Source organism: Carcharodon carcharias, chromosome 2 (genome assembly GCF_017639515.1).
Source record: "Carcharodon carcharias isolate sCarCar2 chromosome 2, sCarCar2.pri, whole genome shotgun sequence".
Lineage (NCBI taxonomy): Eukaryota > Metazoa > Chordata > Chondrichthyes > Lamniformes > Lamnidae > Carcharodon > Carcharodon carcharias.
This window is the reverse complement of record NC_054468.1, coordinates 202,003,225-202,027,152: the sequence shown is the minus strand read 5'-3', so window position 1 is coordinate 202,027,152 and position 23,928 is coordinate 202,003,225. Positions and strand designations below refer to the sequence as shown.

Here is a 23,928-nt window from a genome sequence, read left to right as displayed (position 1 = left end):
GCTGAACTTGACCAGATTTAGTGGGGTAAGGGAAAAGACTAAGTAGAGACCAGGTGTTTCTCAACCAGTGGGTGAGTTAACCAGTAGGTGAGTTGGCTGCTCTCTCAATATCCCCCTCCTCCACTGGAAAAACTGAAATAAAAGAGGAAAATCCTGGAAAATGCAACAGAAATGTTGGGATTTATCATGGCAAAAAATTAACGAGAGCTGGATTTTATTGTTTTCACCAGGGAGTTAGGGGGACATGTAAAGTATGATGGGTGGTTAGCCCACTGCCTTCCCACCCATTCCTGAACTGTTCCCCATTAAATGGCAGGTGCATGGGTGCCGAAATTGGCAACCTGCCCACTATTTTAAAATAATAATTACCGAGCAATTGAGCCTGTCACCAAACCAATTGACCTGAAGATTATGCTGCCGATGCCATAATATTGTTGGCATGGTCTGACGGGTGGGAGTTCATCATTTTTAAAATAACTTTGTTGAAAATGCAGGAAGGGGTTGCATCATTCAGGGGGTGCCCTGTGTGTCTTTGGGGCAACCCCCCTCCCCCCCCCCCCCACCCACCCCAAGATTTCAACCTCTCCTCTTATTCTTCCCTGCCTTGCCTCCAAAACTCACTGACCCCTCGCCCCCACAGCACCCCCCACTCCCTCTCCCTCCCTCTCTATGCTCCCTGATCCCTTCCTATCCAAAACCCTGGACTTACCTGGGTCCAAACGCCATGGAATATCTTCATACCAGAGTCTGCTTGCAGACTCAGCAGCATCCACTACTCAGTTCTCATGCTGTCGGGACTGCTGGAACTGCCGGCAGCTCTCAAGGGTGGGACTTCCTTCCAGTGAGGGATGGAAGTCTGACCCAGGCCAAGGCCGCACAGAGCGAGTTATGGTCACTGGTGCGGCACCAACATATGTAAGGGTTGGTCGACTGCACCCCACCCCCGCCCCTGTTAAATTCTGCCCCATTTGTGGTCAACTTCCTTCATCAGAACTGAGTGTCAATCTAAATTCATAACTTGACTTTCTGCTGCTGATGAACTGATGTTAATTTTCAGTGTTTTCCACCTTGGTTTACAACTCCACAGCTGCCAGCTGAACCTCAGCATCTCAGTCAGCCGATTGTTCTTCCAATGTGAGCAAGATAGTTGGTTTTAGAGTTTGTAATGGTTTATGTGTTATAGAATACACTTTCATTAATATTGAAAGAAAAGTCTGGGCAGTGATTTCAGCTGAAGGCACTCAATCTCCACCTGTTTGTAATATTCATCAAGTTTTGTTTTCCCTTCTGGAAGTATTGTAGCTTACTACTTCAGCTAGACATCCCGTCAATGTGTTATGATCCCAGCTGATGTTACTACTGGACAACCTGGATCCCAGGGTGGAACCCGGCTTGATAGATCCTAACTTTAATTTTTTGTTTAGAAACGTAGAGGGCGGCTACTAAACAGAGTCACAGGAGACAGCTGATAAACTTTTAACAAAAGAATAAAACATCCATTAAACAAAAAAAGATGAACTATATTATAATGCTCTTTCACCCACGACTACACCTTTAAAGAAAAGTTAACAAAAAGCTATCTTATACTCTAATGTTCACAATAAGTACACAGACCATGTAAACCAATGGGCCACTTGTGGTCAGACACACCACACTCTGAAACCAAGTGACAGATGCCACCCCAAACAGATGCTATGGACCCTTCATCACCCCCCACCCCCAGCCCCTGCCGACGCTTGTCACATTGTGAGCCAACCAATTGCACTGAACTCTGTCTTTCACACAAAGGTTTCCAATCTCCACTCTCGAAGAACTTGCTTTGGAATCTTCTCCCAAATGATGCTTTCTCTCAGACGTCTTCCACAAGGGTCCACCTCCTGGGTTTTGAACTCTCTTTCTGGTGTTCCTCTCCCTGGGTCACCACATGCATTGAAGCTTCCTTCCACACACTCTCTCTCAAATGCTCATAGTAAAGAGCTACAGACCATCGGCTGTCTCCTCGGATTGTCTGGCTTCTCACAACTTTATTTTGCTTTAAGTCTGCGTCCTGCAGCTTTCCCTCTTTAAATTTGGAGCCTCCCTATGCTCCTCACTCTTAACTTCATTTACAGGACCTTTTCCAGATTCCAGTCCTTGTCCTTTGACTTAACTTGGAGGTTGGGCCTTTCTCTTTTTCCATTAGGACCTTTTCCCTGCAGTTTCCTCTTCCAGTAGACTGCTGACAACTTGGTATCTCCCTTAAGATCCAGAACTCACTTGATATTCACTGTTACTTTAACTTTAGAGCAACTCATCTAAGATTCTTAAGCCTATTTTCCTCACCAGTCTGCTTGTATGCCAGCTAGAGAGACTTAAACTCCTCCCTTCACCTTAGAGCATAATGACCAACTGAACCCAAATTGCTTTTGGTTTCTTTTTATCTATGTGGAGCTTCTCTCTCTCTCTGGACCCTTTTTGCTAGACAACTGCATAGTTTTTTTCTACCTTGTGTTTGTTTTAACTCGCCTTCAAGAGTCGCAAACATCATTAAGGTGCAGGCATATTTTAAAGTGAAACTAAAACTCAAGTTCTTTTTTTCCCACATGCCAATACAGAAATACAAATTAAACTTAAAGCTAAAACTCATTCCTAATGCCCACAAATACAAATATAACTCACTTGAAACTATCTCTAGTTCCTAACAAACGTTTGTTTAAACCTGGTTGCTGCAGTGCGACCTCTTAGTTGGTCTGTTGGTTGCACTGAAGATCACGGTGATCGGTGAATGATCCCATTTGCAGCTGGTTCTCACATACCTAAATCTAGTTCTGCACAGAAGCCTGAGCATTAAGTGCATAAAATGCTTCTACTGTTTTCCTGAGAGGAGATGTGTAGGCTATGTCTGTAGAGGGTCTTCTGGAAAAGGGTCATTCAAGAGACGCCTTAACAAAGCCACCAATGTATTCATAGTCCTCATGTTTTAAATTAGCAATTGTGTCGAGACAGTCATTTTATTAATATGAGTCAGAATTGGTCTTCAGACAGCCAGTAGCAACATTTGTTGGACTGAAGTTGAACAACAACTGTTACTTATATAGCACTTTTACTGTAATAAAATGTCCCAGGGTGCTTCACAGGAGCATTATAAAGCAAAATTTGTCGCTAAACCACATAAGATTAAATCATTTGGCTAAAAGCTTGTCCGAAGAAATATATTTCAAGGACCTTCTTAAAGGAGGAACGAGTTTTCAGAGGAAATGTTCCTAGGTAAGGGAGGTGGATTTGCGTGCATGCAGAAAGTTAAATTCCCTAAAAGTGAAGTCAGATGAGGACCCCGATATCATCCCACCCATTTCAGCTTTCCTCGGAGTGTGTTACACGGCAAGTTGGGAATTCCCTTGGATCTGGCAGAAAACCAATTAAGGCATTTAAGAGCTTTTTTAATCCTGAATTCTGACTTCCCCTGTTTAGTGCACTGTTGTACGCTGTTTCAGCATCTCACCAGGTTGGAGGAGATGGGAATCCATTGCTGAATGAAACGTACCAGGAAAATAGGGGAAACCTCTTTGGGTCGGCTCCCGATGGCTTCCCACTGCTGAGGAAATTCCCAGGGGTGAGCTGGGAACAAAGTTGGCAGCTCACTCTGAGGAGGAGGGCAGCCAATTAGATCAAGGCCAGAATTTTTGGCTTGGCGAGTGGGGGCGGGGCCTGCTCGCCGAGGCTCCCGACATCACTGCGTGTCACTTAGATTTTCAGTTTGGCGCACACGCAGCTGAGCCAACTGTCAAAGGCCTATTAAGGCCATTTAAAAACTAATTAAACTATTAAACTGATAAAATCAGGGAGATTTCTACCCTCTTTTGCGTGCATGTGTGAAAGAATGCAGGCCCTGACTCAAGGAAGATGCCTGCCCGCATAGGGAGCGCTCAGCGCTTCCGGGCGCATGTCATGCTGGGCAGGCCTTAATTGGCCTGCCCACTTAAAATGACGTGCGGACCCAATCGGGGGCGCCGATCGGGTCCGCACCCACCCCCCGCACAACCCCCCCATTGGGGGAAAATTCTCCCCCAAGTAAAATGCCACTTCGGGGCTATTTTCCAATGGCAACATCCGTTTCCCATTGTTGGAGTACCCCCCTGCCCCCAACCCCCGCTGAGTGCAAAGCCTACCAGCTCCTTGCAGGCAGCCTCTCACTGGGATGTTTGTGGCCCACCACAGCTAAACAAAATAAGGCACAGCCATTCGCTGACTCATTCCTCAGGGCAATGCTTTGACCAATCAGGGTCAAGCTGCCTGGTTTAAATTTCAAACCATGTTTGGCAGTTAACTGGTCAGTCACCATCACTGGTGCATTCTCCATGGCAATACCTCTACCAATCAGAGTCCAGTTGCCAACCAATTAGCACTCTCTTCTCATACGGTGTAAATTGTTGTTTTCCCCTTATATTGATATTCTTGTGCCTTGATAAGTGCAAGATGAAAAGCTTCAAAATGTCTCTTTTTCAGCAATACTCAAGCTCTGTACTACCAAATGACTATTTGAATGCATGATTCTTCAATCGTAAATATTGACCTTGTTTTACTAAGTCATCAGCTGTGATACACATGAACACTTAAATAGGAAGAGATTTATTAAGCACCTTTCATGAGCTCATAGGGCAGAATTTTCCCGTTGGCGTGCGGGGGCGGGACCTCCAGGACGAGCCTGGACTGCAGTCTCCACACTTGATGTCTTAGTGCAAAATCTGCCTGGATAGGAACATTAACTAAGGGCCTTGTTAATAAAGGCGAATGTCTCCACAAATCACTCATTACATTATTGAAAACCATCCACCTGCAGAAGGAAAGAGGCACCCTCGGCCATGGTGACATGTCTGAATTTAATATTACAACCAAAGGAAACAAAATGACAAAGGTGTTAAAAATCACACCAACTCATAAAGACCTCATTGCGGGCCAACACAGAAGAACCAGTGATAAACCCGTGGTGTGCCTAAGGTGCCTCTCCCTATGTTTTCGCATGCTACGTCTTGGTGCTGACCCCTCGCTGGGAGTGGCAGCTGAGACAGCCTGCTCACTCTGCTGTCCTGTTGGTCTCGATGACCTTGGCGGCCGCCCTCTGGCCCGTGAAGCCTGTGCTGGCCCCGCCTGAGATGAAGCTGCCAGTTCCACAGCTGGCAACTCCCCAGCCGTCGCAGCTTCATTGGGTGCAACTGTCACTGGCAGATGGGCGGAAGAGCTGCCGCCCTCATCCAGAGCGCTCTGAGAGGAGCCCGCAGAGATGATGGATGGTCAATTCGGACCTCCCTGCTCACAGTGAATGGATGGGCACCAGGCTGGGAAACGTGATGCCCACACCATCTCCCACACTGGCATTGACCAGCTGTGGCCAATGCCGATGTGAGGGCTTGCAGGAAGCCCTGATTTGTCTCCTGGAGGAGCCTCTCCATGAGAGTTGCCACTCCCTCCATGGAGGACGCATGGCGCTTGGCCATGAGGTTCATTGTATTGGCGATAGTCCGTGTAGACTCCTCCCCAAGGACACCAAGCCAAGCATAGCCTCATGTATCTCCACCAGACTCCAGAGGCACATCATCAGCCACCAACTGAGCATGTGCTTCGTGCCCTCCAGTCCTCCAACTGCTGGCACCATGGGCACTCTCTGTTTCTGCCAGCTCCACCAGTGACTGTGAAGTGCCCTCACCGCTGAGCCCCAGGACACCAGCTGATGTTCTAATTCCCACCCAGGCTCTAATATCTGCTCTGGTGTCTGCCTGGCAGAGATGGTGTGATGTTGGTGAGACTTCAGTGCCCTCAGCTGTGAGAGGGGGCCTCTGCTGCTCCTCCTCTTGGTCCTGCTCTGCTGATGCTGAAAGGAAGAACAAGGAAATTTGATTAGTTAACGTGGCGACAATGTCAAAGTGCATCCCTGTCCCCTGGATCATTATGTGCTTATCCTTCCATAAGCAGTGGTCAAGCCATGTTGCAAACTTCAATCACTGAACATTCAGCAGTGCCATGGCTGCTGGGAGAACAATGGTGACCTCACTGCTGGGCAAACATAACTGCCCATGGCACCGCAGCCTCACTGACACCAGTAGACCTGGGCGCATGGCACCTCTCCAAATCTAGGGCCTTCTGCTTGAAGCGGCTGAGAATTGCCACCTGTTCTTGGCCGTCACCAGTCCTCACCTGCTCGGTGGCATTATGGGCATTCTTCTCCTGAAAAGGAGAGAAGAGCATTGATTGGTGCTACTTGTACCTGGATTCTCTTCGCGGACGGCCCACCCCAACCAGAGTGGGACATTGCGGGGCTCCAGTGCCTCCTCATCCCGCTGCTGCTGAACACTCACACTAAGATGTTAGGCCTGTTCCCCTCGCGGCCCCCCATCCCTCTGCCCCCCAACCCTCTCGGCCAAATGCTGCCTGCATCACATTAGGCACCACACGGTCTAACCTTCCATAACAAGGAGGCGCAAGCACGTGGAGCACAGAGGACAGCAGATCGGTCGGTGCCAACGTCACCTTGAAGCCCGACAGGCAGAAAATTCTGCCCATGATGTCCAAAGGTGCTTGGGATATTTTACAAAGTCAAAGCCCTCAAGTTATGCATGCTGTTGCTTACACTTCAGGAAATACATTTGAAGCGTAGCCACAGTTGTCATGCAGCATACATGACTGCCAATCTACACAGCAAAGTCTCACAAACATTGAAAGAAATATTCAGATCATTTTTTAGATGTTGGTTTAGGGATAATCATTGGTCAGGATACTGAGGGGACCCCTGCTTGTCGTTGGTATAGTGTCTTGTGATCATGAGAGGGCAGACACTCCCTCATGCTTTTATATCGGTGATAGTACAGTATTTGCCACTGATTTCTCAAATGCTGGTCTTCTGCAGATTGCAGCATGCCCAAGATAAACCTGTGGGATGCTCTGAGGCCAATGTTGAAGAAGATATGTCACCTTGTAGCCATGACAGATCTTAGAGGTTAATACTGGGCTGCTTCCCTCCACGCAAGACTTTCATTCCAGGAGCGAGCAGCGCAGGACCCTTCCCTGACAGTAGAAAAGCAGCTACAGTCACTCTAGCACGTCACTAGATAGCAATACCTGTTCGAGTAGATCATTTTCCTCTCTGCAATTAAAGGATTATTAGGTCAATTGTTGTACTGCTGCCCATCATCAGACTGGGGTCAGGAATGTGGGTCTTTCCTCATTTGTATGGCTTAATCACATAGTGTTGCTACTGATTGAGTCATGAGGGCTTGGCCTGAAAATAGGACCTTTAACTTTGAAGTGTCCCACAAAAATGTCTTAGTGTTGCTTGGTATGCTCCCCAGACAAACAGGAAATATGTTCATATAGCAGCCTTGCACTGTTATAAATTTGTCAGCCTGCCAAGCACAAGTGGTTTCTACATCTTAGTAACCACCACTGTGCAGTACCTTATCTTTTAGATTCAACCATTGGCTTTCACTCTACACACAATCCCTTCGCATGTTATATACCAATTTCAGTTATCTGTAAATTGTCACAGTACTTGGGTGGAGAATTTTGTCTGCAGAGTACAACAACCTCACTGAGATAAATATTTGTCTTTACGACATAGATGCTAATCTAGCAGAGTAGGTCACCTACCTATTATAGAACCCATCCAATTTTTATTCCATTGATTAATACTCAGTACATTGGGGTACAAGTTAGAGGATATCTTGAATATTATGTTTAGATTTGGTTACGGAGACACAAACCCTGAAGGTGGGGTCTGGAGTGTGTGGCTGGGGGTGGGGGGAGGTGTGTGGGGATTCTGTACTATGTGCTATAGAGAAGATGTACACGCCTAATCCCCCACATCAGAGGACTAAGTTATGAGCAAATACTGGACAAATGTGGTCATTTCAGGCTCGAAAGGAGTGAGTGAGAGACCCCTTTTTTTCAATAATTTATATAGATTTTTCTTTTCCCACCTATTTCCATTATTTTTAAATGTATTTCCATCTTTTATCTCTGCCTTTTAGCCTATTTTGATCCCTTCCCCCAACACCACCCCCACTAGGGCTATCTATACCTTTATTATCACATTCCTTAGATAATATCACCAGCTTCAACACCTCTTTGTCCTTTTCTCTATGACATCATTTGGTTATCTCCACCTATCACTGGCCCTCTATCCAGCTGTACTTGTCCCACCCCGCCCCCTTAAACAGCTTATTTTTCACCTCTTTTCTATTTTTCCTTAGTTCTGTTGAAGAGTCATACGGTCTCGAAACGTTAACTATGTTCCTCTCCGCAGATGCTGTCAGACCTGCTGAGTTTTTCCAGGTGTTTTGTTTTTCTTGTGAGTGAGAGGACTTGATTGAGGCATTTAAGATAATAAATGGCACAAAATAGGGAAAACTGCTGCAAATCAAACCATTAAAGTAGGGAAAGGGAAAAAAAAAATACCTTTTTATTTTAACCAGTGTTGCTTATATTTGGTCAGCTGTCCAAACAGGTCGGAGAACCTTCTGGAGGGTTTGTTTAATATGCTACATGTGGATCCAGGATGTGAAAAATCACTAGGGAGGGTGTCTTTGTCTGCTGGCCCATGTTTAAATCTATGGCACATGCTTGATAGCTAAAGGAATATGATAAAGCAGTGCCCAGCAGTTTGTTAGAAATTTTCTAGGTGGATATCACAGGATGTTGAAAGTTTCAGCAATTCCAGTTTCACAGTTGTTATGTAATGACTTAGTTGATGCAGCTCGTGTTTGAACAGATTGCCAGGTATGTATTAATCATTATTGGGTCCTGCTCTTATCTGCTAAATCTGCTCATTATTCAGGATTATTCTGCAATGTAAAGATAACCCCTAGCTTCATTACTGCACTGTAAACAGTTTTCTTAAACCTTCTCCCCTCTATCTTTTACCTCCAACAACATGTGTGAAAAACTCATTAACTTCTTTGTCACTAAGATACAATCAGCTGCCTCTGCCATGTCCCTCCATTCTACTAGCTAACCTTGTCAAACTCCCTCCTCCCTGTCCTAGCCCTGAGCCTGCATTTTTTTCTAGTTTCTGCTCTCTCTTCCCTCCTGCCTTCTCTGAGTTCATCTTGTCTATGAGATAGATCTCCTGTCCTCTCAATCCTATTCCTGTACACTGTTAATCATCAAACTTCCCCTTCTGGCTCCCATGCTGGCCAATATTGTAAACAGTTCGCGCACTTCAGGTGTTGTTCCTCTCTTATTTAAATCTACCGTCATCAACCTTTGACCCCATCATCCTCGCAAATTACCATCCCATCTCCAACCTCTCCAAAGTGCCTCCCACTCTGTTCCCATCTTTTCCAGAACTTCCATAATTGAATCCCCCCAATCAGGTTTCCATCTCTGCCACAGTACGGATAAAGAGTACTTATCAAAATCACATATGACATTGTGTGTGACTGTGAGAAAGGTAAACTCTCCCTCTTTGCCTTTTTCAACTTGTTTGCACCCTTTGACAAGGTTGACCACACCATCCTTCTCCAATGCCTCTCCACTGTTGTCCAGCTGAGTGGCATTGCTCTCACCTTGACTCTTGGCTTGTCTCCCACTTTCTACCCTCTGTACACTTGAGGTCAGTGAAAACTCTGCTGCCCATGTCTTACATCATAGCAAGTCCCGTTCCTATCACCCCTGGGCTTGCTGACCTACATTGGTTGCCAGTCAAGCAATGTCTTGATTTTAAATTCTCATCTTTGTTTACAAATTCCTCCATAGCTTTGACTCTCCCTATCTCTGTAATCTCCTCCAGCACCACAACGCTTCGTGATATCTGTGCTTCTCTAGTTCTGGCACCTTGTACATCCCCAATTTTGATAGCACCATTTTTGGTGTCTGCCTTCAATTGCCTAGACCCCAAGTTCTGGAGTTCCCTCTCTATACCTCTCCGTGTTTCTACATTGCTGTAAGACACTTGTTTGACCAAGCTTTTGGTATTTGACCTAGTGGGTGGAATCTTCCAGCACCCACCCCCCCACCCCACCCAAACACCTCCCTTTCCCTCATGGCAGGGCCAGTGAGCCATTGAAATCTCCGTTCACATCGCTGGGACCAGAAGATCCTGCCAGTGTGAGCGGCTGGAAAATTCTAGCCAATATTTGTATATGTGGCTTGGTCCTACTTTAAAGGCGCTATATAAATTGTTGTTGTTTATTAGCAGCCTCTGCCTTGTCTTGGTGGTTAAGGTGGAAGGGAGCAGGGGACAATATATAGAGTTTTCTTTTTCCGATATTGGGCTTGCCAAATGCCATCCCACTCGTCTGAACCAAATAGGACAGTAGGACAAGAAACACAAGATCAAGTTAGTACAAGGAACATTGACAAACTGTATCAGAAGGATGTTCACACAATTAATGAACAATACTTAGAACGACTCCCTGAATAAAGTAATGGGCACAGAAAAAAATAGAATCAGTTCAGAACTTGGTGGATGCTATGAAGGGAACAATAGGTACTCGCTGGGTGGTTGACCTAAAATGGCCCGTTAGCCTTCCACATCTAAATCTATTTTTTAAATTCACAGGGCAGAAGTTGCTTTCTTCAACCTGATAGTCATCTTCTAAGTCCAATTCCTGTTGAACTATATAAAAACACAAGTAAGGTTCATACCAACCCCAACAATTACTGAAATAATCCAAATTCAGAGGCAAGAGCATCAGCAGCATACCACACAACGTTATTCCTTGAAAAATAACTTTTAGTCATTTGGTCAACAAAACATCTTTTAAAAGAATTATTTATTATGCTCAATCTGTAACCAAAGCTATTTACTGGCAGGTTATATCAGAAAATTATATTGATAAATTAAATTGTTTCATATTACATACAAGTTGTTGAGTTATTTATTGTGAAACCATGGTCACACAATAACTTAAATGCTAGTTGATGACAAGCACTTAATGTATTGTATGATATTTCTTTGTAATTTTTAAGCTGACTAACCTATTCTCTGAATGGGTCATCACTTCCACTCAGCTAGTGAACAAAGGGTAATCATAATTTCTTGGTTCACCATAGGATTTTTTCCCTCTATGTCACCAACATAATGCTGTCCCCAGTAAACATAAATGGTGGCTTAGGATAATGTGGGGTGACACAGGCATTGCATTGAACCTTGTGTTTTCCTCATCCACTGCCTGTATTCGCACACCATACTTTAAAGCTAGGACTGTGAAGCTGGTTGACCTTTACTCTAAATAACTCAAGGTTCAAAGGTTCATTATTGTGCTACCAGCCCTTCTCTGTCCCACAACTGCTACCTGAGGACAGCTGTTTCATGACTGAACTGTGATGAAATAAGAATTGCTGGTTTTTTGGCTCACAAGGCAATGAGCTAAGCAACTAAACTAACAGCAGACTCTTCAGTATTTTTTTTTATCTCCTGAGCCTTTATAGTAACAATGGGAAGAAAGATTAGCTGCAGAAGGAATGTATAAATATAAAATCTGGTCAGAATTGTGACTGGATGCTGAAACAGTAATAATTCCTCCTGGAGCCTTTAGAGTTATATTTATCAACTTTAAAATTGAATCAGGAAAAATCAGAAAAATCAGTTTAAATTGAATTGTCACAAAAGAATATAAGTTAAAAGGGAGCACTGATGGAAACACATCATCTGAGTTGTGGTTGGTTGTTGTAGAAAGTGCTGTTGGAGAGCAGGTGGGTAAAGGAAACGGCCTAAGGTGTTTTTAGTAAAATCATTGAGAATAAAAATGACAGTGAAGTGATAAGCTTGATCATATCTGTCAGGAGTTTTCACATTCCTTTGAATAATCTTTTTAATTCTTTCTTAATTAATTTCAGTTGGATACCAACCATTTGGAAAACTAGGACTAGATTAATTTATAAACTGTATTTGTAATGTAATGTGTGTGTGTGTGTAATTGTATCCATTGTTCTGCATCATTTTTACACAATTTTCTTGACTTTATCACCTATGTAAATTACTGTTAGAGTCAGAAGATCAATTGTGTTTGGAATCTAATTGGGATTCCAGAAATGCCAGGGGAAAAAAAAACTGCGTATGGAAGGAAATAAGAAATAAAAACACAAAATGAAATTGGTAGTGAGACGGTGCCCGGAAGTGAGATAGGTGGGACTGTTCCTTCAGCAAATTGAGAGAGCGGTCCCACAGACTAGTCAAACAACAGCCTGACAGTCATACTCACCGAACCATACCTTACAATGTCCCAGACACCACTATCACCATCCCTGGGTATGTCCTGTCTCTCCGGCAGGACAAAGCTTGAATAGCTGAACTTTCACAAGCATTTATTGTCGGCTCAATCTGTAAATACAACTGTTGAAGATAATCTTATGAGATTACTGGGTTAGCATGCACTTGTGAAAACAAACTACCCGTACATGTAATTTGTCATCTGAGGGCTCTTACTTTCAATAAACTCTTTAAAAACAAAAGGGAGATATAAACAATAAAAAAGGAGGAGAAAAGTTCACACCTGACAGAGGAAGGCTCCAGGAATGAAGTCTCGAAAAATAAGCACCTTCATGTTCTGGGTGAGTGCAAGGTGAAACTAATCCCTAGCTCCTACTGCTCTATTACTCAGATTCATTTCTATCCGGGAAGTGCTGTGACCTTATTAGCATTTGCCGTCAAGTTCTGATGTAATAATGGTACATGAGCCTGCTGGCAATTTACAAAGAGGTGCTTTGTTCACTATTTGGTCAGGAATAATTTTAAGACTCTTTCGGTAAGTCCCCAGATATTGCCATTATCTCACAAACAGACAAAGACTAATGCTGTAGTAAACTCATGAATTCTTGGGACATGTTTTGTCCCCACAATTTCAGAGTGCTGGGCACTTGCCTTCCTGTGCAAAGAAAAAAAACGTTGGAGGAGAACATTCTGCACCAATAGAGAGAAAAAGACGAGATGTAGGTTTTAGTGAGGTTCTCAAAGGAGGAGGGAGAGATGGAGAGACAAAGAGGTTTTGGGAGGGAATTCCACAGTTTTGTACTTGCATCGCTGAAAGCACAGCCATTAATTGTGGTTCAAAGGAAATTGGGAGAGCAGTTCTGGAGGAGTCAGGGTTGGACAAAAGTCCAGAGTTGGAAAAACTTTTAAAAAAACCTTCTATATTTTATAAATGGTATATGCTCTTATGGGAAAGCACTCCTTTAAAATTAGGAGATCAGATTGCATTCTTCCTTTTAGAAATTCTTAACAAATGGATTAGCACATGAAAACTTTAGATACCGCATAATGAGATGCTCATTTATATTTATCAGACCATAACATGGTAGGGTGTGACGAAAGGACTAAAAAGAATAATTGCCAGTATTTTTGTATAAATATTTTATGCATTTTATAACCCATTTATTTTAAAAGGTTTATGCCATTTTTTAAAAATACTTGTTCCTCTTTACCCTCCCTATATCCCTCTCTCCTGTTATCACGCCTCATTTCATCTCACCATCTTGGGTACTTTGCTCTTCTAAATCCTTTGCTCAACCTTTCAATACTCCTCAACCTCCTTACTTGCTTGCTGCCACCCAAGGCTTAACTCCCTCTGAGATAAGCCTACAGCTTTCCTCTGTGCATCTCTTGACATCCTGTAAATGGCCCATCAAGGCACTTGTCAATTTCTCTATTCAAATAGCAACCACAAGTGCCCCATCTTATTCTTCTGCCGAATTTCCCACCCAGAGTGCCTGCTGGGGGATATTCTTGCCAATCTCCTTCCCATCCAACTTACCCTCCTGGTGGTGACCTTGTGGATTTTGCCAGCAGATCAGTTGCCTGCTGCCCCTCTCTGTATCCCCTTCCAGAATGAATGACCTGTAACTCCCAAAGAAGGCCCTTGCCATGCATAAAAAAAGCTAATAAATAACATTTAAACTCCTTCAAGTACTTAATCCATTACAGAAACAAAAGTTTCCTTATATAATTAATCCCTTATGAAAACAAACATTTGTATTCATAGCCCCACATCAAAGCAGTTAATCTCTTTATAAGCATTTGGAACTGGCAATCAAACTTTGGCTTTACAGGTCTCTGACTGTGTGATAATGATAGGTTGTGGAAGCAGTCAAGCAGCACTAATCCTATAATGATAATCCTCAGGATTATGTCAACAAACTGTGAAGTAGCAAGCACCATTTTTTTCATCTGCAGCTTGATGGTTTTTATCAAAAATTTAACGTGCCTGGTGATTAAAATGAATTGACAGCTAGACAGTTCCATGGAGTTTATCCACTTTTTCTGCACATTCACACCTACTCTTAACAATTCTAAAAGGGCACCTGACCTCTCCCAAAAAGATATCTTACCCGTCCAAATAACTTGAGGGGAGGAATTTTGCCCTTGATGGGCGGTCTCGGGGGAGGTTGGGAAGCTGCCTGCCGCCCACGAATGGGACTGGACCGCGATTTCACACTAGCGGCCAATTATGGCCCACTGAGTGTGAAATGCGAGCGGCAGCTCTCAGCGCTGCCTGTGCGGCGGGGGGGGGGGGGGGGGGGGGGGGGGGGGGGGGGGGGGGCGGGGGCGAGTGTGAAATTTGCGTCTGCGCCCAAGTGACCACCCTGAGGCACAGAGCTGCCTCAAGGAGATGAAGCCTTTTTAAAAAATAAAATGAAGAAAATGAAAATGGCCTTTTTTTGCCTGCCCACCCGCTGAGTGAAAATTTCTGTCCCAGATTGTTTCCTCATATGTCTAAAGCTTACGAGTTGTGTTATGGAAACCCCAATAACAAATGTTGGATCTGGTTGAAGGTGCAGCTGCCTCCATGAACCATGATGCGCAAAGGACATCCCCTTTCTCCCCCCCCCACCAGTGAAAATGGCGGGTAATAGGTTTGGAGGGAAGACTTCCGGAATTGGGGATCCGGCGCCATTTTGGTTAAGGCACGGAACCCTGCTGTCTTTATGAATATTCAGTCCATGATTTCTGCACTGTTTCTATGTAAATCAAAGTTTCTGTTACTCTCTCATAAATCTCTTAGGTTTAGGGCAGAATTTTGCCCTCGTCGGGCGGGCTCGGCGGGAGGGAGCGGGAGCGATTGGGAAGCTGACCACCGCCCACGATCGGGGCCCGACTCTGATTTCACGCTGGTGTGCCAATTAAGGCCCACCCAGCATGAAACACGCGCTGTGGCGCTGCCTGTGTTGCAGGAGGGCGAGGGTGCAAGTTTGCACGTGTGCGTGCACGAAAAATGCAGCTCTGTGCTTCAGGGAGATGAAGATTAATGAAAACAAAAAGAAAGATTAACAACATTCCCCTCGTGTGACTCTGTCATGAGCAGGGACACATTAGAGCTTAGTTTGAAATTTTTTTTAAATGACGGATCGAAACCTTATCCCGCCTGTGGATGAGGTTTCGCAAAAAATCCAAAGGCTGCTTGGCCTTTTCGCCTGCCTGCCAACCATAAGGCTGGACGGGCAGTGAAAAATTTAATTCAGTTAGACCTTTAATAGCCTTAATAAGCCTTTTAATTGTCGGCGGGTGCGCTGCCGACTCCCGTGTGTGCCACCAACCAAAATATCACGTGAGTGTGCGATGATGTCGGGACACTTGCCCGAGGTCATCTCGCGTCATTTTACGTTCGTTCGGGTTGGGCGTGCGCGTGCCCAACAAGCGAAAAATTCTGTCCTTAATCTCTATAAACTTATAAACTCCTACATTACTGGAAGCAGTCTGATTCAATGTACACTGTCTCGTCCCTTTGCGAGAGTGCGAGAGGAAGACCCGGAATCAGGCAGTCAACAGCGCCTAGAGGAAAGTGCGAGAGGAGGACCCAGAGCCAGGCAGTCAGCAGTACCTAGAGGAGGGTATGAGAGGAAGACACTGGGACAGGCAGTCAGCAGTGCCGAGAGGAGAGTGTGAGAGGAGGACCCGAGCCAGGCTGTCAGCACCACCTAGAAGAGAGTGCGAGAGGAGGACACCGAGCCAGGCAGACAGCAGCACCTAGAGGAGAGAGTGAGAGGAGGACCCTGGGACAGGTAGTCAGCAGCACCAAGAGGAGAGTACAAGAGGAGGATCCCGATCCAGGCAGCTACAGCACCTAGAAGAGAGTGCGAGATGAGAACCTTGGGACAGGCAGTCAGCAGCACCTAGAAGAGAGTGTGAGAGGAATACCCTGAGCCAGTCGGTCAGAAGTACCTATCAGCTAACATCACAGGAGGAACTAACATTCATGGTTTGGTGAGAAACTGCTGTTAGGAAGTGTCATCAAGTAGCTGAGAATTAGAATAATGCATTCTTTTTAAATGAAGGGGCTACTTACATTTAAGTGAGAAACATAAGCAACAGGGAAATAAAGTTAAGTTGCAGCCAAGTAAAATAAAGTTGCATAAGTAAACCAAAGTTAATACAAGGGAAGTAAATTGAAGCCATGATAGGACTGTTTGGTCGCCTGGAATGCATGTCTTGTAATATGTGGGAAGTTGTGGACTCTACCAGTGTCCAAGACAACCACACATGTAGGAAGTGTCACCAGCTGCAGAACCTTGAGCTCCAGGCTTTGGAGCTAGAGTGGCAGCTGGAGTCACTGTGGCGCATCTGCGAGGCTGAGCGATACATGGATTGCATGTTCAGAGAGGTGGTCACACTACAGCTTAGGAGCCTTGAGGCAGAAAGGGAATCGGTGACCGCTAAGCAGTGCAAGAAAATTAGGCAGGTAGTACAGAGTTCCCTGGGGTCCCACTCACCAATCAGTTTTCCATTTTGGATGCCAATGAGGGCATTGGTTCCTTGGAGGAATGCAGTCAGAGCCATGTTTGTGGCACCACAGGCAGCTCTGCTGTACAGGAGAGGGGAAAGAAGTGGGGAAGAGCAGTCGTCATAGGGGATTTGTTAGTTAGAGGAACAAGCATTTTTGTAGCAGTAGGCGTGACTCCAGGATGGTATGTTGCCTTCCTGGTGCCAAGGTCAAGGATGTCATGGAGTGGTTGCAGGACATTCTTCTGGGGTAGGGTGATCAGCCAGAGGTTGTGGTCCAGCTTAGTACCAATGACTTAGGTAGGAAAGAGGATAACAGCCTGAAAGCAGACTTTAGGAAGCTTGGAAGGAGATTAAAAAGGACCTCTAAAGCAATCTAGGATTAAAGTACTCTCAGGATTACTCCCAGTCTCACATGCATGCGATTATAGAAGTAGGAGAATTGAGTGAATAAACATGTGGCTGGAAAGTTGGTGTAGGAGGGAAGGCATCAGATCTCTGAAGCATTGAGACTGGTTCTGGGGAAGATGGGACCTGTACAAGCTGGATGGTCTAACACCTGAACAGGACTGGGATGAATATCCTCGCAGAGAGATTTGCTAGTGCTGTTGGGGGTTGTTTACACTAGATTGGCAGGGGTATGGGAACCTGAGGGCAAATTCACAGCAGGGAATGGGAGATGGAGAATTAGTGAGTGACTCCAAAAGACAGAAACAGCACAGGTTAAAAGGTGTACTGCTCAGAAATTTGACAGTGTTAAAAGTTAGATATGTAAATGCAAGGAGCATAGTAAATAAAGCCGATGAGCTGAGGGGACAGGCAGACACATGGCAGCATGACATAATAATGATATAATTCTAATTTGGCTTAAGGAGGGGTAAAAATGGCAGTTCAACATCCCTGGAAATAGAGTTTTCAGGCAGAGTAAGGAGGGAGATAAAAAAGGTGGGCATATAGCATTATTGGTTAAAGAATCAATTATACCTGTGAGGAGGGATGATATACTGAATGAAGCATCAAATGAGGCCATGCGGGTTGAGCACAGAAATAAAAAAGGGCAGCCACACTGCTAGGAGTGTAGGAGTGTATAGATCCCCAAATAATGGAAGGGAGGTAGAAGAGCAAACATGTAGACAGATTTCTGTGTGCAAAAACATTAGGGCAGTAATCTTTGGGGACTTCAACTACCCTAATGTCAATTGAGATATGAACAGTGTGAAGGGCACAGAGGGCACAAAATTCTTGAACTGCATTCAAGAGAATTTTTTTAGCCAACACGTAATAACCCAAATGAGAGGGGGCGCAATTCTAGATTTAGTCTTAGGAAATGAAGCTGGGCAAATGGATGAAGGTGCAGAGGGGGAACCATTTTGGAAATATTGACCATAATATTGTTAGATTTAGCATCATAATGGGAAAGGACAAAGATAGAACAGGAGTAAAAGTTCTAAATTGGGGAAAGAGAAATTTTATAAAGCTGAGAGGTGTGCTAGTGAGAATGGACTGGATACAGCTATTAGAAGGAAAATCTGTGACAAATCAGTGGGAGGCATTCAAAGGTGAGATTCTATGGGCACAGTATAGACATGTCCCCACAAAGAAAAGGAATGGTACTGCCAAATCTAGAGACCCCTGGTTATCCAGAAGCATACAGGCCAAAATAAAGCAGAAAAAAAAAGTTTATGACAGTCACTAAAGACTTGATACTGTAGAAAGCCTAGAGGAATATAGATAGTACAGGGGTGAAGTAAAAATGGAAATTAGGAAAACAAAGAGAAGATACAAAAAATGTTGGCAGGTAAAATCAAAGAAAATCCTAAGATGTTTTTCCAGTACATTAAGAGCAAGGGAATAACTAAGGAAGAGGTAGGGTCTATCAAAGATGTACATGGTAACTTGTGGGTTGATGCAGAAGATGTGGGCATCAATGAATGTCCTCAATGAGTTCGTTGTCTCTGTCTTCACTAATGAGAGGGATGATGCAGACATTCTAGTTAAAGAGGATATAGAAACTTGCTCTGGGAGGCTTCTTAGTCAAACAAACTGAACTTTATTTACACTAGAGCTTTCGTGGCTGCTTGTATATAGCCAGTCCCTCTTACAGCCATTTTTTCCTAGGGAACCCCTCCCTAGAATTTATTCCCTCGCGCTAGCCACGAATTGATTGAACAAATCACATGACTGCTACTCAGTTGAATTGATCTTAAAGTGACAGTCATCACAGAGAAGGAATGTAAAATATTAGATACAATAAGCATAGTGAGAGAGGAAGTACTGGAGGGACTGGCATCCTTGAAGATGGATAAATGACCAGGGCCAGATGAATTGTATCCCAGGCTGCTGAAGGAAGCCAGGGAGGAAATAGCAGATGCTCTGAGGATCATTTTCCAATCCTCACTAGATACAGGCGTGGTCCCAGAGGATTGGAGGTCTGTGAACATTGTACCATTATTTAAAAAAGGTGTGAGGGGTAGGTCAGAAAATTATAGGTCAGTCAGTCTGACTTCGGTGGTGGGCAAATTATTGGAAACAATTCTGTCATTTAGAAAGGCATGGATTGATCAGGGATAGTCAGCACGGTTTTGTTAGGGAAAGATTGTGTCTTATTAACTTAATAAAATTTTTTGAGAAAGTAACAAGGAGGATTGATGAGGGTAGTGTAGTGGATGTTGTCTACATGGATTTCAGTAAGGCATTTGACAAGGTCCCAAATGGCAGACTGGCCAGGAAAGTAAGATCTCATAGGATACAGGGTAAGGTGGCAGGTTGGATCCAAAATTGACTCAGTGACAGGGAACAAAGGTTAATGGTCGATGGATGTTTTTGTGAATGGGTAACAGTTTCCAGTGGTGTTTCACAGGGCTCCGTGTTGAGGCTCTTGCTGTTTGTTGTATATTTAATGATTTAGACTTAAATGTGGGAGGCATGATTGGGAAATTTGCAGGTAACACAAAAATTGGCGGTGTTGTTGATAGTGAGGAGGATAGCTGTCGACTCCAGAATTATATCAATGGTTTGATTGAATGAGTGGAGAAGTAGCAAATGGAATTCAATCCTGAAAATGTGGGGTAATGCATTTGGGGAGGGCAAACAAAGCAAGGGAATACTCAATAAATGGGAAGTTATTGAGAGGGGTTGAGGAAGTGAGCCACCTTGGAGTGCCTGTCTACAAGTCCTTGAAGATGGCAGCACAGGTAGACAAGGTGGTCAAGAAAGCGTATGGAATGCTTTCCTTTATTGGGCGAGGTATTGAATACAAAAGCAGGGATGTAATGCTTGAACTGTATAAAATGCTGGTTAGGCCACAGTTGGAATTTTGTGTATAGTTCTGGTCATCACTTTATAGGAAGGACATAATTGTCCTGGAGAGAGTACAGTGGAGATTTACAAGAATGTTGCGAGGGCTTAAAAGTTTTGGTTATGAGGAGAAAGTAGATGGGCTAGGGCTGTTTTCCTCAGAACAGGGGAGGCTGAGGGGTGACCTAATTGAAGTGTACAAAATTATGATGGTCCTAGATAGGGTAGACAGGAAAGGCTTGTTTCCCCTCGCTGAGAGGTTAATTATCAGGAGGCACAGATTTAAGCTGATTGGTAGAGGATTAGAGGGACATGATGAAAACCTTTTTCATCCAGAGGGTAGTGGGCATCTGGAATTCACTGCCTAAGTTGATGGTTAAGGCTGAAATGCTCAGCTCATTTTAAAGTTACCTGGATCTGCATCTGAAATGCTGTAACCCTGCAAGGCTACGGACCAGGTGCTGGAAAGCGGGATTAAAATGAGCGGCTAGTTTCTTTTCTCTCCTTTGGATGGCGTAGACTCGATGGGCTGAATGGCCTCTTTCTGCACCGTAACTTTTCTATAGTCCTATGGTTCTAATTTTAAATAACTCTATCATGCTGAAATGTTCTCTCTTTTAGCAGAAGCAGCCCCAGATGCTTGCTGTATAAACTCACTGAGCTAATATTGCTTCAGGTATTATTACTTCATCTTCTTTATTCTGCTGGGCTCAGTCACTCCTCGGAATCTCAATTCTTTTGATGTCATCAGCAGTCTGGTTTAAACAATAATAGACAATGTAATAAATTAAAATATTTTCATGCTTTCTTGAAAATTTTCAAGCAGAATAAATATTTGTAATACTCTTGTCCTTTCCTGAAAATTTTTGATCCCTGAAATCAGAGTCAAATTTTGGGGTCCAAGATGAACCTGCGTTGCACCAAATTCTGCACTACAGCAGATTGCATAATAGTGGAGCCCCAGTGTAGTCAGATGGAGAAGGGGAAGCAATGTTTTTGGATTATCAAAACAAATTCGATAAGGTGTTGCACTAGATTAGGGCTCATGGGATGGGAGGTAATATGTTAGTATGGCTTGAGGGTTCGTTAGTGGACAGGCTGTAACCAGGTACCACAAGTACCACAGCTTCCTTGCCTCAGCTATTTGCAATCTGTATCAACATAGGTGAGAGGATTGAGTGTAACGTATCCAAGTTTGCTGACAATACACAACTAGATGGGAAAGTAATGGTTAGGAGGATGCAGAGAGGCTGCAGAGGCACATAGACAGGTTGGGTGAGCGGGAAGGAAATGGTAGCTAGAATACAATGTGGTGAAGCGTGAAGTTATCCACTTGGGTGGGAAAAATAGAAAAGCAGAGTAATTTTTGAATGGTGAGAGACTGGAAAATGCTTGCATTCAGAGAGACCTGGGTGTCCTTGTTTATGAATCACAGAAAGTTAAAATGCAGGTATGGAAAGTAATTAGGGAAGAAAATTTTATGTTAGCCTTTGTTACAAATGGAACAGTGTACAAGAGTAAAGAAATCCTGGCCTGTATCTGATCTAGGTCGGGCGGGCTGTGCGGAAGCGGGCAGGGGCGGGCGTGGAGCCTAGGATCAATTGTGCACTGCCATTTTAGCACTACCTGTGTGGGCGGGGGGAGGAGGTAGAGTCAGGGCCTCAGGGAGATTAGGTACATAATGAAACCTTTTTATAAATAAAGTGAAAAATTACTTAGACATGTCCCCCTATGTGACAGTGTCACATGAGCTGGGACATGTTTGTCAATTTAGCAAAATTTTTATTTATTAATTTTATTAAATCTTCAGGAAACCTCATACCGCCCGTGGATGAGGTTTCCTGGAAAACCTGAAGGCCGCTTGGGCTCTTTGCCTGCCTGCCAACATTAAAGTTGGACGGGCAGTGTTGTCAACAACTTTAATTGCTTTTTTAATGGCCTTAATAGGCCGTTGACAGTTCGGCAAGTGCGTAGCTGCCTCCGGTGCATGCCCGCCGAACAAAATATCAAAATGACACGTGATGACGTCATGATATTCTGCCCCCTGTTTCAGTTGGCTAGCATGTGCTTCAGAATAACCCCAACAGTGTGGGTTCAACTCCTGTTTCAGCTGAGGGAGATTTGGGACCAGCCTCCTCACCTCGCACCCCCCCCCCCCACCCCACCGAGCGTGGAAGGCAATGGCAAACCACCATTAAAAAAAACAGCCAAGGAGATGGCTCAGGCTGAAGCATCAGCAGACAATGAACCAAGGACCTGCCTTTGGGTAGAACGCACATGAAATGAATGAATGAATGAAGTGATGAGGCCACACCTGGGATTCTGTGTGAAGTTTTGGTCTTCTAACTTGAGCAAGGACTTACTTTCCCTCGAGGGAGAGTACAACGAAGGTTTGTCTTATAAGGAGAGATTGAGTAAACTAAGCCTATATAAAATAGGCAATATAAAATAAAGGACACAATCCTAAAGGGGTGCAGGAGCAGAGGGACTGAGGGGTACATGTGCAAAAATCATTAGAGATTGCAGGGCATGTAGAGAAAGTGGCTAATAAAGCACATGGGATCCTGGGCTGTATGAATAGGGCCACAGAGTGCAAAAGCAAGGAAGTTATAATGAACCTTTACTGGTTTACTGGTTCGGCCTTAACTGGAGTATTGTGTCCAGTTCTGGGCACCGCACTTTAGGAAAGATGTGAAGGCATTAGAGAGAAAAAGATTTACAAGAACAGTTTCAGGGATGAGGAACTTGATTTAAATAGATAGGTTGGAGAAGCTGTGCTTCTTCTCCTTAGAGAAGTGAAAATTAGAAGAGATTTGATAGAGGTTTTCAAAATTATATGGGATCTGGACAAAGTAGTTAGGGAGGAACTGTTCTGTCCCTGATCATGAACCAGATCTGAAGTGTATAACCTGAAAGGTGTGACTGCCTCCTGAAACAGTGTCCAGGTAACTTCCTCCCTCCTTGATGCATCACAACATCTGAAGCTTAATTCCAGCCCATCAATTCTGAGCTGATGTTCCTCAAGCTGCAGTTACTGCAGATGTGATTGCTGTGCATTAAATTGGTGTCCACCAGTATCCACATGCTCCAGCTGCAACACATCTCCTGTCTTGCCATCTTGAACATAAGAAATAGGAACAGGAGTAGACCATTCGGCCCCTTGAGCCTGCTGCGCCATTCAGTAAGATCATGGCAGATCATCTTGTGTTTCGATTTCTATGTTCCCATCTAACCCCGATAACCTTTTGATTCCCTTGCCCAACAAGAATCCATCTACCTCTGCCTTAAAAATATTCAGTGACCCCACCTCCACCACCTTCTGAGGCAGAGAATTCCAAAGTCACACAACCCTCTGAGAGAAAAAAATTCTCCTCATCTCTGTCCTAAGAGAGCAACCCCTAATTTTCTCCATTGTGTTTTAACTGCTTAGGATTTCAAGTTTTGAAATATCACTCAATTGTCTACTTATTGTTTTCAAATCTAGTTAATAACCTTGATTAATTGATTATATTTAGTTGTAATCAGGATCAATTGTACAAAGAGCAGTGGAAATGTGAAATTCTTTTCCAAAAGGCTATGGATATTGGGTTAATTGAAATTTCTAAGAATGAGATCAACAATTTTTTATTACATTAGCATAAAAAGGAATATGGCTCAAATATAAATAAATTAAGTTGAAGTTCAGATGATATAACTGAATGGTGGAACAGTTTTGAGGGGCTGAATGACTTATTTCTGTCCTGGTGTTCCTTTGAGTCATTATCATAAGTGTGTCCTAGATATTGTTTATTGTTCTGTTTTGTAGCAGTTGTTTCATAGTTGAGTGTCTTGGTCATTTCAGAGAGCATTAAGGTTAAACTTCAAAAGGAGAAATACAAAATGTTTATAATGGTACTTGTTCAGGCATTATACCCACAAGATTGAGAAGCACTGAGCATATAGAA

General features: G+C 44.0%; 1 protein-coding gene across 2 annotated transcripts in view; it reads left to right on the top strand.

The window, feature by feature from the left end:
- Positions 1-23,928, top strand: part of LOC121269436 (protein kinase C epsilon type) — a 695,765-nt gene that overhangs the window by 138,566 nt on the left and 533,271 nt on the right. The window lies entirely within an intron of this gene.